Below are 17,617 nucleotides of genomic sequence, written 5' to 3'. Positions count from 1 at the left end.
TCAGAAAAGAGGAGAACAAGAGGGAGCCCATCGATTTTCATCTATAACCACGTAAGGGTGAGACTAACTTTCAATATTATTAAGAGTATGATTCTGAAAGATGGATTTAGCATGATTAGGTTGAGTTTTGTGAGAATTGATGAATTAGGGTTTGAGGGAGTTTGAGGATTAATTGATGAAAAGTTGTTAGATTGATGAAGAGACTGTAATTAGACCTTAGATAATCCCCATAATGATTATCAGAAGTACAGTTAAAACTCTATAAATTAATAATGTCAGGACCGGAGAAATTTATTAATTTAGAGAGTTATTAATTTATCGATAAATTAATAATTATTAATTTAAAGAGTTTTTAAGTAATTATACTGTACATACCAAACAAAAAGGCAAATTAGTCTATGCCTCTTAGAATTACGTTACAACGAACCTTGGGACTTAACGTAAATTAGTAACTACTGTGTTCATATGCATTGGAAATCAATAATGACTTTTGAAGTACAGTAAATGTAATCAAGAGGAACAAATGTGTTCAATGTATTCTTAATATATTTTTTTTCAGTTTCTATGAATTATTAATTTATGATTTTCTTGGGATCGAAAATTATAAAGGGATCTCCCGAAAAATTATTATCTTATTATTTTATCGAGTTTTTCAATTTTTTACATTGGCCCAAGTCGGGACCGGACAAATTTATTATTTTAGAGAGTTTATTAATTTACCGAGTATTAAATTAAAGAGTTTCTACTGTAATTTTGAAGCTAAAACTATGTGATTAGATGAGATATCAGTGAGTTAAGAATTAGGGTTGTGAGGTTTTGGAAAACGATTTTTTTTGTGTGGTTTAAACTTGAATTTTTCTGTAGAATATGATAGAGCTTAGTGTCAGGAGCGCGTAGGCGAAAACGGCATCGAAAACGGATTAACGGTTTAGGTTTTATGCACGAAAACGTGAAAGGTAGAAAATCTGATGTTGTCTGTCGAACTATGAACGTGCCACGATGGAAGCCCAACGTGCCACGATTTTTCCAGAACCGAAACCATTTTTAGGCTGTCCAAACGTGCCACGATGGTACCTCAACATGCCACGATGCAGTGTTGACTTAAACTATATTTGACCCATTTTTATGCCTCTAAAGGGTTCCTAAGATGTACAGTAAGACCCCAAATCAATAAGCTTAATGAGAGGGATTTAATTAAGGGTTATAGGAGTAGTTCCTTGCCATAATGTAACCCACCTTGCAAGTAAGTGATGTTTAGTTGCCTTGATTAGCTTCCTTGCGATCCTTTCGCACACGTAGTCTTGAAATGACCTTGGGGTAGGGATGAAAGTTGTTCATGAGATTATAAAGTATCCAGAGAGCTTAAGTTAAGATGATTTTATGTTAATAGAAGATGATGAATGATAATAATATATGATTAATATGTGATTTATAAAGATGTTTATAATGCAGTTTCTCATTGAATGATATTGCTATTTTATGATGCTGATTATGTGCTGCTATGTTACTATTACTATTGAATTATGATGATTAATGAGACGATTAGTGTGCTAATGCTATATGATTATTATGTGACTTATGTGCGATGTTTATGACGTTGTTGCCTATTGATTGATGTTCATTATTATGCTATTCCTGAGTTATCATGTTGCTGTTAATTGATTATGTTGCATGAGTCTACTTGAGATGTCGTCCAATCTGTTGAAGTCTTTAAGAAGTTGTCCATTTTAATGGAATTGTATAAGATGTTCATGTTGTTGTTCAAGTTGCATTTAGAGTTGTGTTGTTGCATAGTCAGCGATGGGGGCTTAATGCCTGACAGGTCCTTTATGACCTTAGCGATGGGGGCTTAATGCCTGACAGGTCCTTTATGACCTTAGCGATGGGGGCTTAATGCCCGACAGGTCCAATTATGACCTTAGCGAAGGGGGCTTAATGCCCGACAGGTCCAATTATGACCTTAGCGAAGGGGGCTTAATGCCCTGGTGGTACCACATGCATGTTGAAGTTGTCTAAGTTGTTGCGAAGTTGTCTAAGTTGTTGTTGAAATTGTCTAAGTTGATGTTGAAGTTGTCTAAGTTGTTGCGAAGTTGTCTAAGTTGTTGTTGAAATTGTCTAAGTTGATGTTGAAGTTGTCTAAGTTGTTGCGAATTTGTCTAAGTTGTTGCGAAGTTGTCTAAGTTGTTGTCGAAGTTGTCTAAGTTGTTGTTGAAGTTGTTGTTGCATTGCAGAGTCGTCGTAACTTATATTTAATGAGGATCTAACGATTTGATGATGATGTTTGATTATGTTTTGATGATGATGTTTGATGATGATGTTGTTTATGATTGATGATGATAATAATATGATACTAAATGAATATTAATGATGATGTTATGATGTCTTGAGTTGTTAAATATATGATGATACTTGGTTATGATTTAAAGGTGATTTTGCTTATGAATTAAGAATGATATTTGTTTACGAACTAATGATGATATATGATGATAATAATTAATTATGATTTGTTAAGATGCTAAGTGATAAATGTTTAATATGTTAGAGATGTCTTACGTTGTTAAATGCATTTTGATGAATTATATGCTTAATTTGTTGACTGTGAAATCTCACCCCTTCTGCGTATATGTTGCCTCGACCGTGGGTAATGTGCAGGTATTAAAGATTAGAAGTGTTCGTGAGAGGACTCCTCACTTGTGTCTAGGTGCTCTGATACGTAACGGGATGGGGCTTGCTTTCTTATCTATTCCTTACGTGTCTTTATGAACTTTTTACGAATAAGTATTGAATCAAATTATGAGATTTTCTAATAAGGCCTGCGTGCCAAGACTTTGTTCATGTTGAACTATTTCCGCTGCGTATTTCCTTATTTTTATGATGTTGAACCTGGAAGGATATTTATTAATATCTATTTTATGACTTAAAAGTAGTATGTGACATTCCGTTTATGAATTAAATACTCTGATTTTAAATGAAATTTTCAAGTTGGGAAAACGGGGTGTTACAGGCAGGGTCAGCAGAGGCAGGGTAGGCAAGGCTGATTAGTATTAGGATTTTTTTATGTATTTTTTGACTACGATGATCATGATGTATTATTATGACATGTTCCATACATTTTCCTATTTCTATGACATATACGTACATTCGTTTTATATTATTTCTTGCGTTTTAATTTTACCATGTTCCTGTTAAATATTGGATGAATATGTTTAGGTATTATTAGATGAAAATTTTAGAAGAATTTTCAATTGGTTATTTGATAAAAAATTTAGATGAAAATGAAAGTTAAAATTGGTTGGGAAAGACACAAAATAAGGAAGATGGAAATGAGCTGCTGGAAAATGATCAAGTACGTAGCGGCAGTTAACAACCGCTACATTAAGCTTTGGCGGTTGTTAACAACCGCTGGCACTCAGCGGTAGTTAACTACCGGCGTGTTTTCCAGCGGCAGTTAACAACCTCTGGGGGTAATTTGGTCATTTCCATGTGTCAATAGGAAGTATTCTATGTCAGAAAAGCAATTTTCAAAGTGTAATAGTTTTTTTTTTGGATACAAGTAGGCCAAAGCCCAAATAGAGTGAAAGTAACAACTAAACAAGATAATTTCTTTTCTGCCGTTTGGTTTTGCTCTTTCCCCCCTTTGTTTTTATGCTTATGTGAATTAACTACTCACGTTGAAAAATGATGAACGTGAGTTAACTCACATTGAACATTTTTAACGGGAACGACCAAAACTAAACGGGAGAAGAGCAATTTCAAGAGGTGTAAAACATTGAAGGTATAATCCGAACATTAAATATAACAATTTCAAATACTTCAAACAACATAATTGAATAAAGTATAACACGTAATAAAACAAAATATAATAGATCACGAACCAGACAAACTAACTTCTTCGTTGGGTTCCTCTAGCAAAGCCTTGATCTTTTCGTAGATCATAGGCCGGATCAAACCTTTTTAAATTTCTTCAACATATCTGACCAATGAAACGTCCAACTCGATAGGTCCTTCAGTACTGTCTTAACCAAATATCAAGAACATGGTTCTCACGTCATCGTCGTTCTTGAGCTTCATCTTGATGAACCACACTCTTTTGACTGAGTCGGTTGATGAATGTCACCGTCCACCCTCCTTGAGTCTCTGTGGTTGATTTGATTAAGTTGATCCTTCAATCCGTAGAGCATGACATCATTTCACACCCTGAATAGATGGGTTTTCCCTCTGTTATAGTAAACTGGAGCTAGTTTGGTGTTCAGATCAACGACTGAAGTGTCTATGATTATTTAGTGTGGTTTACAGTATATGAAAACAAGCATACCAAATTATAGAAGGTTATGTGCGTTATGCACCACATAAATTATCGGTACAATGTGGACCACAAAAAAATCTTGTACCGAACATGTTCGAATTTTATAATCCAAAAAATCCCTCACTCCATAAAGTACGAACTTTAACACAAGCTTGAACATTTTTTGATTATATAATCCAAACATTTATGGGATATTAATTAGTTTGAACCAGCTCAGAGCTTGGACGGTTACTTGCTCAACAAGAGTAACTCATGGAACAGGTTTTTGACTAGTTAGACCAGTCATCACACGTTTTTCGATCCTAATTTATGAATAATTAAACTTTGTGCTCTCATTCTTCACAAATTTCACCCTATAAATATCCATCAATCCTTCACAATTTCTCATTCCATCATCTCACATTCTCTCATTCTCTTTTCTTCTACAATGTGCTTCCACCGTTGGCCATTCATACAAAAGGTTACTTTAATGTTTTAATGATTGTATGAACGGTTAAAGGTGATGGTGTTACTTTGCAAATTCACAATGAGCCCATTTGTTTTGGATTTTTTTGAAAAAAAAATCTATTTTCTGATCTAAAAAAATCACTTTTTATTTTTGTAGTGTTTGTTTTAGATTTTTTAAAAATTCATTTTGTTAAAAAAATCATTTTTAGCCTCAAAATGAAAAGCTATTTCAAGTAACTTTTCCAAAATCTATTTTTTTTCTAAACATAAAGAACTCAAGTGTAAGAGCTTCAAATTTAAAAAAAAAATGATTTTTATGATTGTAAACGAACATAAATAGCTTTAGTTTTTTTAAAAAAGATCTCTAGATTCTTTTAACTCAAAATCTTTTTTCTTAAAGCTGAAACAAACACATCCAATATCTGCTTGGGTTTAAGGTTGATTTGTTTGGGTGTTAGGTTAACAATCAAAGTCTCTTTTGTCCTATAGAGGAAACAAACCTTACACCAACCTTCTTCCCCCTCCATCTTCTTCACCCCCTCTCTTTCCCTTCCAACTCCAAGCACCATAGGTTTAGCATTAATAAAATAGTCATTAGGTGTTTAACAATTTTGTGTAATAAGATTCAATTTTATTGTAAATGTACTATGAAAGTATTTATATATTAATAAAATAAGAAATCTTTGTCGCTTTACTTTTCTGTCTATTTAAATTTATTTTATGTTATTGTCATTTTTAATTAAGTAATTGTAATAATATGTGTTGTTGTTGTTCTGAAAATTTGGGCATTACACAAATTCGGATTTTAGAATCTCACAATCCCTACAATGTGGTTTGAATATCATTACCTGAACAAAAGGATATTTTTGAAGGAAAAAAAATAGGGCACACGAGTAAGCTGTAGGCTGAGAAAAGTAATAGTCGTAATTTGTTGGATGCAAAAATGTCAAAGCCCAAACAAAGTGAAAGTAACAATTAATTAAACGCGAAGTATAGATTCCAGCAACATTAATTAACTAAATAAATTGAATTGACTTGAACATGACATTGCTCGTATAAAATCATAGTAAACACCATCACACGCCAAATTCACCAAAGCATCCCTACAAGAATTTGTTTCTCTATATGAATGGCTAATTTTAACCTCTTAATTCAACTCCAAAAATCTTCTAATATTTTAAACCAAAGGTCCACCCGGCAGATGACTCACATTTTACAAAAGTAGGTGTTAACGAGTTGAGAACGAACATGAAGGTCTACCCTTAAAACCTCATGGGATCAAGCCAACTTCAAACCTTCGAACACCCCCAAAGCTCCTCAATATATGAACTACACACTCCTAAACCTTTCGAAAAGCCACAAATCAACTCACCACTATCTCCCATTAGCACTCCACAAGAATAACATCATGAGAATATTCACATTCCACAAGAAGAAGAGTAATACTCTGATCACCATTTATATCAAATACTTGAAAAGCACTCTTAACTTCCTCTTCTTTTATATTACTATCATCTCTATTGAATATTTCCATGAACTCTTTAAAGTCTATGAAGTCATCTTGGTCCGAGTCCATGGCTTTAAATACTTTCACTAATCTTGCCATTTTTTGTTTGTGTCGAATTAATTTCTTGAACACCCATTTCATTTTAGCTTTCTTTGGTTGGAAACTCATTTCAGTACTCGACGTTTGTTTCAACTTGAAGTTGTTCTTTGGGGCTATATTTGTTCATGGATAGGTTGCTTGGCAGAAAAGCTACAGTTGAACTTTAGAAAACTCAAACCTGACAGTCTTTTTAGGACGATTGATATGATTTGAATTTAGTATGATTATGGTTTATGACTGCTTCTATATTATGACTTTATATAGATTTCATAAAATTCTTACTATTGAAAGGCTCTAGATATGATTTGTAGAGGAAAAGTACTAGAATATAAATAAAGAGTTTATCATGTGTGCTGTATAGATATGATTTCATAAGCTTATATTTGTTCTTATTGCAAAGAGTTTTTAAAAGTAAATAAAGCTTCTTACGTGTGCTTTATACTAGATTCATAGAGTTTTTGTGACTAGTTACTTGTGCTTAAAGTAATTAGCTCACTTGTGAGTTATGGCTCACGATGCATATTTGAGGAAAAAAAAAGTTCTCAACAAATGACAAAATGACATGTGTCCCTCATTTAACTTTTTTTATTAAACATAACGGAAAACTAACAGAAGGGACCACTTTGGTAAACGGAGAGATACTTAAGGGACCAAATTGAGACAGTTTAAAGTTAAGGGACCAAAATGAAATTCAAAAATAAGTTAAGGGACCAAAGCATGTATTAAGCCTTTGTTTATTTATGTATACCAAAGTGTTGGCCAATTCTTCAACGAGTACAGAACATGTTGTGAAGGTGAATGGCATCAAAACTTCAAAAGGACAAAAACTTTTATTTACACCAAAGCATTATCAAACCAATTTAATGGGTTGGATTTAAAACCATATCCAAACCCCCTGTAAAACCAGGTTGGCTTCGCCATTCATCTTTGAACATGACGGGAAACTGTTAAATTTGAAATTGTTGTGATTAATTGACTGTGTCATAATGTATTTAAAACACAATAAAATGTATGTCTTAAGAGTAGCAGATAGCATAGCGTAGCGGCCAACCCCCAAACACAATAACATTGTAGCGGCACAGGCACTCTGTCAAAGTCTAGGGAAACGATACAAGCACTACACATATGAAAACTAGAAGTTTAAAACATAGAAGAGTGCACAAAGTTAAACACAATAGCACATCTAAAATTCAAACATAACATAAAGCAAAATAGGAAAAACAGAAAGCATTTTCCAAAGTCTATGGGCACAACTATCATCTGCAGTATTGCCAAAGGTTGTATCAAAGGGCTCCTTAAAAACCTGCAATTAAAAGAAACTCAAATGCAACTCTCAAGTCTCAAGTTAGATAATCAACAATGTGTATTTCTAACTCAAATGTCAATTTTACCGAAATGTGAATAAAATGTTGATATAAGACATTATAAAATGTGAACAAGTCTTGTCAACTTAGCTATCTTACTTTTATGAGCAGAAACAGTGAAATTACATTACTAATTTTCAGATCAAAAGATAGATATAAGACATTATAAACAACTCCACAATCGTAATGACCAGAAATAATGGGCATTTTAGTAAATAATTTCTGAAAACTTGAATGTTCTCCTTGTGCAAATATGTTTGAGAATGCCTTGGTATTTTTTCCTAGGATCCTTTTACATATAATAATATTAAATAATTGGTCATCAACCAAGGCTCTATGAGCAGTTACTGGTTTGTCTTTTGTGATGCTTCAATTTTTAATATGATACGTGTTATACAACAAATCCTTATAACAACAAATTGGTATCATGAGTATTCATCTTGAGGAATCGCTGAGTTGATAGAAATAAAAATGGCTACAGAAACATCATCATTCATAACAATGTCATCACCAATACATGATGGTGCGGAATACAAATTATGGGCTATAAGAATGACTACTCATCTTGAAACGTTGGATCTTTGGGAGGCTGTATAAGAAGACTACGGACTATGAAGTCTTTCAAGAACTTGAAAACCATACAATGGTCCAGCTAAAGTTTGCATAAAGTGTGTCTTTGTTCTAGAGTTTGAAAAAACTTATTTGCAAGAATTATCATATGAAGAATGCCAAACAAATTTGGCACTATATCAAATCGGAGTACCAATGCAATGAAAAAACGAAACGTACGCAAACGCTCAACTTGGTGGCAGAATTTGAGAAGCAGAGCCCAAAGGAGGCAAAAATTATCAAGGGTTATACGTTGACAGATTGTTAAGCGATATACAAGTTTTCAAAGTTCAAATAAAAGGTGAGGGATTTGTCTTATAGGTTTGATGATTGAGAAGAAAGTTTCTGAAGAAGAAGCAACAAGAAAAGACGTAGAGAGTTTAGAGAAAGATTCTTCCGCAGAAAATGACGAATTATTGATAAGAAAATAAAAGATACCTTTCATTACATTGTCTCAGGTCATAATTTTCTGATATCTAATGCATGCTCTTTGACTGGTGTGGATATGATTTATATATTAATTTTCAAATAATTTCTCAAGCACCCTTGGATTTAAAATAATTATCGTAAATGGCAAAGAGAAACCCATAATACAAACATAATCATTCAAGTAATTTGAAGAGAACTTACATCCCAAAGAATGCCAAGATCTAAGCTGTTAGAAGCCCTGCAAACTGCACAAATAATGATGGGTGAAAAATCAGATTGATGTTTTTTATTTTACAAATACTTTAGGATAACCATATACAAATTGGTGTAAACTAAATGGTGAACAAAATTGGCAAAAACAGTTTTATAAAGCAAAAAATAGCTATTATTACTACGACCCAATTAATCACATTTTTCACCTTTCCTAACTTTGGAAGAATATAGACCCACTAAATAGATCGGTATATGATTTAGAGAGGTCAGCTTATTCAAATGGCGACGACAGGAAAACAATTAGTAATATTGCCAAAGCAGACGAGGAAATGGAAGGGAGGGCGAATGAGAGGAGCATAGACTTAGATGGGGTTCTGATTGAGTTCTAAATACTGACTGAGAAGGTTAAATTTTTTACTTCTACAACAGCAAGATTTGAGCAACAGATAGCATATATGTTAACAAACATACTGACTGGGCATACATCTGAATACTCATTCCAGTCTTAAAAAACCAAACTACTAATCATCTTAATGCGATGCATGATTATGAGCTGTATAAAATGTAACGCACAACGAAGAACCAACAACTCTAACAAACAGATAACTGAAACAAAAAACATAAAGTACATAACAAGAACCGAAGTTTGACAAAGCTGCAGTCAAAAATATAATGCACAAATGGTATAGCACATACATACCTAACATTAAGAACAAGGTGATATCAAACTCTCAATGTATATTTCTGGTAGCCTCGGATCTTCGAAATATTCAACATCTTGAATCTTGAAAGTACTATCTATGGGATCGTAAACAGCTAACTCCGATTGGAACATCTTTGTAAACTCCAGCAGTACTTGGTTGTCCTCAGAAATATAAGGTACTTTATTAATATAGGAGAAATAATGGCTATATCCCACATGAGGAACACTTACCAATTTAGTCCAAGACTCTCTTTTCCCATATACCTTCATTAGCCAAATATCCGAAACCATGTGACTTACACATCCAGTAATGATGCACAAGCAATCCCTCAAAACCCCCAACGTCAAAACAACCCTTTCTTCCCCATAATCAGATTCAGGAGGTAAAATCTCTTGATAGGACTCTGTCCCCAAGTCAAGAGAAACAATGGGCAGCAAAGTATTGGAATAAGTGGAATCAGATGGTACCAACCAATTAATTGTGCCACTTACAAATTTTCCAGAGTGAAGATAAGTGGCACCAAAAATTAGAGAAGGAAAGTCTTGTTATCAATCTCCAAGAATCGGTACCCAAAGTATGAATCATCACTTGAGTTTTGTAAACATGATACCTAATATCACCTATACATTTATACAGAAAAACAGCAACAACTTTGTAATTATCAGACGAATGATCATAGCCAAAGCCGTAACTGGTGTCAACATATCCCTTCCCATCATTTTGATGTGGTTTATTTAAAGCGGGCAATACATTGTATTTTCTAATGGAAGGGTTTCCACAAGGCAGCTTGAATAAAGTTTTCACTCATCATAACAGGTAACTTTCTTAGGTTTAAACAAAGGATACCGTCGCAAGAGCCAACTATGTTAGTAGAATTTTCTTCACTGTTGAGAGGGCAGTTGATATGTGTGCCACCCTCGATGGTCCCATTCCCATTGGTGAAGAATGAGTGGAGAGGATGAACAATGTGAGAGCAATCAGGCCATTGTTTGCGTTTTAAAATGAGTTTGGGGTTCATTCTTGAAATGCGAAGGTGTTTCATGGCGAACCTGCGATCGGAAGAAATTAGGGAATTCCAGGGTTTGCAGACACATTTGAGTGTCATTAGGAAATTGACAGGAAGCCTGCATAGAATGTCTGTTATCAGCTCAAATGGAAGACTGGGTAGCGGCGGTGACATTTGAAGAAGAGAATCACCGGGAGGACTAGAAGAGGAAGAGCGCGACGGTGGTGGTGGTAAAGTTAGGGTTCCTGCGGCGCTGGTGGCCAATTGTTGTCTCTTCGAGGCTGTTTCCAGCGTCAGTGGATGAGACCAAACGGTGTCATTTTTGTCATCGCCATCGTCACCCATTTCTCCGTGTGGCTGCAACGAAAGGAGTACAGTAATGTTAGGGTTCACTTGTTTTAATATAAACACGAGGAGTACTATTGTTTTTTATTTTTTTAAGGGACGAAGAGAACTATTTTCAAGACAAAAGGATGAAGAGAACTATTTTTTTTAGGGAGGATGAAGAGAACTATTGTTCTATAACAAAAAACAAAAGTGTAAAATCATTGTCCTTACCACCGGAGCTATGTTTATGGAGATAATTTTCATCGAATTTTGATGTACTTTTGGTCTCTTAACTTCGTAAAAGTTACGATCTTTTTGCCTCTTTTAAATAAGAGCTATGCTAACAAGTGTCATACCGACATTGTTTAAAGAAGTCACAAATGAAAATTTTGTCTTAAAATTGTAAGTCAAATTTTCTAAGTAAAAATTGCTACTTTTGAATGCTCAAACAATACATTAAGGGAACTTGTTAGCATTTTCTTTAAAAGAAATAACAATTATTTTGCCCTCTCTCTAAATTACAGTAAAGTCGCCATGGCTTTCCCTCCACAAATTGCTAATTCCAACCCTCGTATGAGGGGCTAATTTGCTTGTCTTATATATGGAATATCACAGATTGCTATGATTTTATAGATGATAATATAATGGGATAACATTCAGACTAAATATAAATTGATAAGAAATTGACATATGTATAGAATGTTTACTTTGAGGGTTGAGACTTGAGACACTAAAACCTGAATTGTCTATAGTACGCAAACAGGGGAGTACATTGTCCTTCCTTTCATCACTGTACAATTTTGCTAATTTCTTCTAGTTTATAAAATTCCTGCTGATTGGGTTCATCTTTTATGTATATCATGACAAGTGAGTTGCATTTGAGCTTCTTTTAATTGCAGGTTGTGAAGGAGCCCTTTAACGCAACCTTTGGCAACCGTGCAGATGATCATTGTGCTCAGACATTGGAGAATGCTTCTTTTTTCTTTTCTTTTTTTTTCGGTTTATTTTATTTTGAGCCTGGCTAGAACTTATTTCCTATTTTGATTTATGTTTGAATTAGAGATGTGTTATTTTGAGCTTCGGAGGCTAGAACTGATTTGCTACTTGAATTATATTATGTTTGAAATATTAATAGCAATGAACCTTGATGATTAGTAATGATTGTGTTTTATTTTGTCCATTCTTCTATGTTTTTTAGTTTTCTTTAGCGTAGTGCTTGTATTGTTTCCCTAGACTTTTACGTAGCAGCCATACCGCTGCACCGTTTTGGGGGTCGGCTGCTACACTGTCTACCATTTGCCTTCAAACATGTTTTGTACTCATTAAAGGATTTGCCAACACTTGAGATATACATAAATAGCAAATTATAGTGACATGAGAATAGGATTCAACATATATGGGACATATACATAAAATTGGTGTTGAATATACTGTTTTAGAAAAAGTTCAAAAGGAATCATCCAACATATATGCATTTCACATTCAACTAAAATCACACAAATAATACGGTTTTGCTCACCGTTAGTCCTAGATGAACCTTTCTCAAAATACCTTCAATCAAAAAGTTATTCTAATTTACCAAATCAGTGTCTATCTATGAGCAATTAACTTCAAACAAGTAACTAGTCACAATCACAACACTGAGTCAAAAAGGGACCAGGGGACTAAAAGTGCAAAATGGGATAAACTTAAGGAGCTGGGTTGTAATTGTTTTTTTTAGAGGGACCAAATCACAAGTTATTGATACTTAGGGGGCCAAAACTGCTATTAAACTTAATTTTTTTTTAACATGCTTGGTGATTGTCATTCTTCGATAGTAAAAAAAATCTGCGTACAGAACTATACTTCTTAATAACGTACACTATCTCTTGTTTATTCTCATTTGGAAGCATCCTCTATACATAGTTATTTAATTACATAAATAGAAGTATAGAACACTACTTGGGTGTTTGAGCCTTATATAAATTAGCTCTTCTATTTGGTTCGTACCAAGAGACTTTTAATCTCAATATTGATATATTTATTCATAGATTATTGAGCTAATACACATTGTATGAATTTTGGGGAGGGCATAAGGTAATTTAGTTTAATAGGAGTAACGTTCGTGTGACCTTGAGATCCCACATATGCACATTTGCATTTGGCCTTACTGAAAGGATACAACTTGTTCTTGTTACAGTTTTTTTTTTAAACTAAAACTTGTTCTTGTTACAATTTTTTACAACACAGTACTCTTGAATGATACTATTAAGTACATGTTTGAATTGACCGTGGTATTGTCAAAATCACGATGAGTCATTATGATATTAACAAAAGTTACAATTTATAGCTTTAATGAAATCACAGAACCACTAAGATTTTGCCAAACTCACCGTCCTTTTGAGATAATTTGCGTTATTAAGAAGTTATGGGCATATTTATTGTCTTTTCCTAACCTTGTTAGATGCTTTAAAAAATAAAATATGACAAGTTTAAAAATGGGTCCAAACTTTCAATTGTGCAAATAGGGGGTTTTATCGCTTGGAACTCACGTTTGCACTGAGGGCACATGAAAATGAAATATGTTAAGCAAATTCGGGGGAGAAAAGCTTCGAGGGAAATTCATTACAGGTAACTGCATGGTTTCTAAACAGGAGTTTCTTACTATTTGCAATGAAATTTACCCGGCAACAATATCACCAATACTAATTAACAACTGAAAGAGAGACTAGCGTCCGAGAGGGTTAGAAGATGAAGATATCGACGACGGTGGTGATAATGTTAGGGTTCCGGTGGAGGTTGACATTTGCTGCCTCTTCGAGATTGTTTCCACCGTAAGTGGCTGAGACCAACCGTGTCATTTTGGTCATCGCCGTCGTTTGATGCCATTTTTTACTATGGTGAGTGGCTGCAACGAGAATATTAAGAGTTCACCTTGTGAAGAATATAAGAAGAGAACTCTACTAGACCTGTATGACAAGATGTAAATATGAGTGAATAGGTTTTTTATCTTCAAATTTGTATCCATCAGTCAATTTCATCTCTCAATATAATTTTTTTAAATAGCCAATATGTCCCTTGAATTATATAAATGTCAATCAATTTAGTCACTCTGTCAAGTATCGCTGTTAACAATGCTGACGTGGAGTTCCAAGCCAGCTTCCACGCGTACAAGGACGAACTTGATTGAAATTTTTTTGAATTTTTTTAAATGAAAGACATTACAAATTGTTACGTTGTCAAATCAATCCTGAATTATTAATTAAAAATTAATTTGGTCCCTGAATTATGTCACTCGCTATAAAATCTATTCCTGAATAATTTATCTTATTTATCAAACTGATCCTTGATACTGTCAAATAAATGTTAAAAACTAAAAGAATGTGAAGAATCTCTGAGGAACAAGTTAGGACTAACAGTTAATCATTATTGTTTCAACACCTCTTAATAAATAACAGTTAAACTTATTGTTTAATTCTTTGATGAATTAAAATTGATTCTAAAGTCGTAAAATTTGGTTTTGATACCTGTGAGTATAATTTATTTTGCTTAATGTTCACTTTTGTTTATAACTTTTTTTTCTTGTCGTTTATGTTTTTTTGCATATTGCTTAATTAGCAGCGGAGTACTGATATATTTTTATTAAGTGAAGTATACTTGATGAGTCTAGCTCTCGTTGTTTAAGTCTCATGAAGAGCCCTTCTACAAATGAAACTTTTTCAAAGCAATTTGGTTATTTCAGCTACACTTTTAAAAATTGGTTCATGGCACTTGTGGAGCCAAGTAAAACGGTTTGGGGGCACCAGCATTGCACAAACTTTGAAATTTGCTCTTTACCCAAACGTTTCTGCTCATTCCCAAAGTAAATGTCTATTTTGCCCCTGCGTGAGTTAACTCACGTCCAAATGCAACAGGCTCTGTTCTCTTCTCTCCCCTCACTGTTCTCATCCATCTGTGTTCAGTTCTCCTTTCTTCTCTTCTCTTCTCTCTACTCTACTCTACTCTCCCTGTTCCCTCGTCCATCTTTTGTTATTAATAATCAATTTACCGTTCCAATAAATGGAAACAGAGTGCCTAATTCATCAATATGTTGGAAGACATAAATAAACAAGGGGAAGAAACACATATAAATGCCAACACATCAATTAAAATGGGAAGAAACATATAAAGGCACTACACTATTGTGGTTGATGTCATCTCCCTACTTCTCCAGAACAACAAAATTAATCAATAAAATTGATATATAATTATAGAAAGATAAAACATGACAGCCATAGCTTGAAGTTGTTTTGATTGACTATGAAGAGAAGAGAACAAAAAGAGGATTTTGGAGAGAAGAGAAACGAACGTGTTGTATTCCAGCTTGAGTATCAACGAGTTGGAGTTTCAGTGTGTGTTTTCTGCGTGAGTTAACTCACGCTAGTGTAAAATCTCTGCGTGAGTTAACTCACGCTAGTGTAAATTTTTGTAAAAATCTTTGCGTGAGTTAACTCACGTAGCGTATGTTAACTCGCATAAAATTATACACTTATGTGACTTAAGTCACGTAAGAGCATTTTGGACATTTACTTTGGGAATGAGCAGAAACGTTTGGGTAAAGAGCAGAATTCACAAACTTCTGAGAATTTTTTATTTTTTTTTAATAGTATACATTGACTAGGCCAAATCCACCAATTACCCAGTAGAAATTCAACAAACTAAGAAGATAAAGAGTTTATTTCCTATAAAATGTTCTTATGGGTGTTGTTTCTTCCCATATGTTCCTTGTTTCATCATTATCCACTTCTATCGGTGTAATTAAAACTAAGAAATTAAAAAGTTAATTCTTGTCGATGAAGTAGTAGTGTATGCTAGGGTGCGTTTGTTTCAAGTTGACTAAATTTATTCCTAGAAACTGTTGTATTTGTTTCATGGATTGCAGATTTATTCTCAGGAATGTGACATTGGGAATCTTTGGTTCCCATGTTTGTTTCAAGTTTTCATAAATTATGCCTAAGTACATTTTATTTCTAGGAATAAATTATTTACACATGACTTTTCCACTTTTTATTCCCAAGTTAAAGTATGAGAATATTCGTAACCACCCATAACTTCCCACTCTCACACTATTTTAACTCTTTTTTTTTAGATTATAAATTAAATATATTTAAAAATATTTCTTGGAAACTAAATTAATTACTAAACACTTTAATAGGATTAAAATTCCTAGGAATAATGTTCTAGTGCATGTTATTCCCAGAATTGTAAATTTCATCCTTGAAACAAATACAAGGGAGTTTTATTCCTAGGCTTTTAAAAAAAATGATGTTTGGTTAATTTTTATTTATTCCCAAGAACTATTATAATAGGAAGGTTAATGGGTAGTTACTCACTAATTTATTCTCATCTTTATGGGAATTTTTGTTCCAACCATTTTCCATGGGAATGTTTTTCTTTCCTAAGAATCTTTTATACCGAGGACTAAAATTTAATAAATTTGTAACTAACATTGAAATGTATATTTATATCATTTTATTTCTGAGAATATACAAATATAACTTGAAACAAACACACACTTAGTATAATTTATTTCCTTCTAAATTTAGCCATGAACATCTCGTTCACAATTAAGAAGTTTTTTTTTCAAAGGCACAATTAAGAAGTTAGGAATTAGGTTTATTACATATGATATGAGTAATATAGTGTATGAGTATGAATTGTATGGTTTTAATTGTATTTTTTTAATATTTTTTTCTAGCAATAAACAGTGGAAACATTTTTTAAAAGAGAGTGAAGTTCATACCAATCATCAATTATTAATCCTCAAACATTTAATGAACGTGGAAGTATAAAATTAGGTTCATTTATAATAAAGAAAAAAATGGAATTTGATTTGATGCCTCCACTATTGAAAATTTATGGCTCTTCGTTCAAGATTCTGCATGCGCTTTTTGTGTTTTTGGGAAATTTATACTCCCTTCGGTCCTATTTACAAGAAGTAATTGACTTTTTAAATACATTGAATAATTTATGTATCTAGTTTATATTCTAGACCAGATACATAAATTATTCAATGTATCTAAAAAGTCAATTGTTTCTTGTAAGTAAGACCGAATGGAGTATTTTTCAATCCATTTAACTTATATTGATGTTGTCTTTATTGCAGTGTGAATCAAAATATCAATTTATAATGACTTTCATTTAAAAAAAATCTAAAAAATAAAAAATCGATCACATTCATTTGTACATGTGGAAGCTGACTAGGAACTCCACATCAACGCTTAACGTTACACGTCAGCACTATTAACGACGAGACTTAACCGATGAACTAAATTGATTGATATTTATAAAATTTAGGGACGTGTATTTTGAAAAATTGAAGGATAAAATTGACAAGTGCATGCAAATTTGAGGAACAAAAACCTATTTACTCAAGTAAATACTATAAATACTAAATATACATCCTACTAATATTAATTTTAATCGTACACTAAACCAAACTTAGAAATGAGACTTAAAATCATGGTTTTAAAAACCGGCTCGGACCGGTCCAACCTTGAACCGGTGGGGCATCCGGTTCGGTCTGCACAATGGATCGGCTGTGCAGTTAAACCGGTGCGAACCGGTTAAAACCGGCCAAACTCGGTG

General features: G+C 33.4%; 1 pseudogene across 1 annotated transcript; it reads right to left on the bottom strand.

Moving 5' to 3' along the window:
* Positions 1–8,468: 8,468 nt before the first annotated feature.
* On the bottom strand, positions 8,469–11,116 carry LOC146919807 (F-box/kelch-repeat protein At3g23880-like; annotated as a pseudogene). The gene is made up of 4 exons (XR_015011606.1): positions 10,601–11,116; positions 10,299–10,406; positions 9,675–10,231; positions 8,469–9,006 (listed from the first exon to the last, which is right to left on the bottom strand). The product of XR_015011606.1 is annotated as an F-box/kelch-repeat protein At3g23880-like (transcript).
* Between the last annotated feature and the right edge of the window lie 6,501 nt (positions 11,117–17,617).

Source organism: Medicago sativa, chromosome 5 (genome assembly GCF_051527215.1).
Source record: "Medicago sativa cultivar Bolivia chromosome 5, Bolivia_mono, whole genome shotgun sequence".
Classification (NCBI taxonomy): domain Eukaryota; kingdom Viridiplantae; phylum Streptophyta; class Magnoliopsida; order Fabales; family Fabaceae; genus Medicago; species Medicago sativa.
The sequence above is the reverse complement of the archived record's forward strand: the minus strand, read 5'-3'. Positions and strand labels throughout refer to the sequence as shown.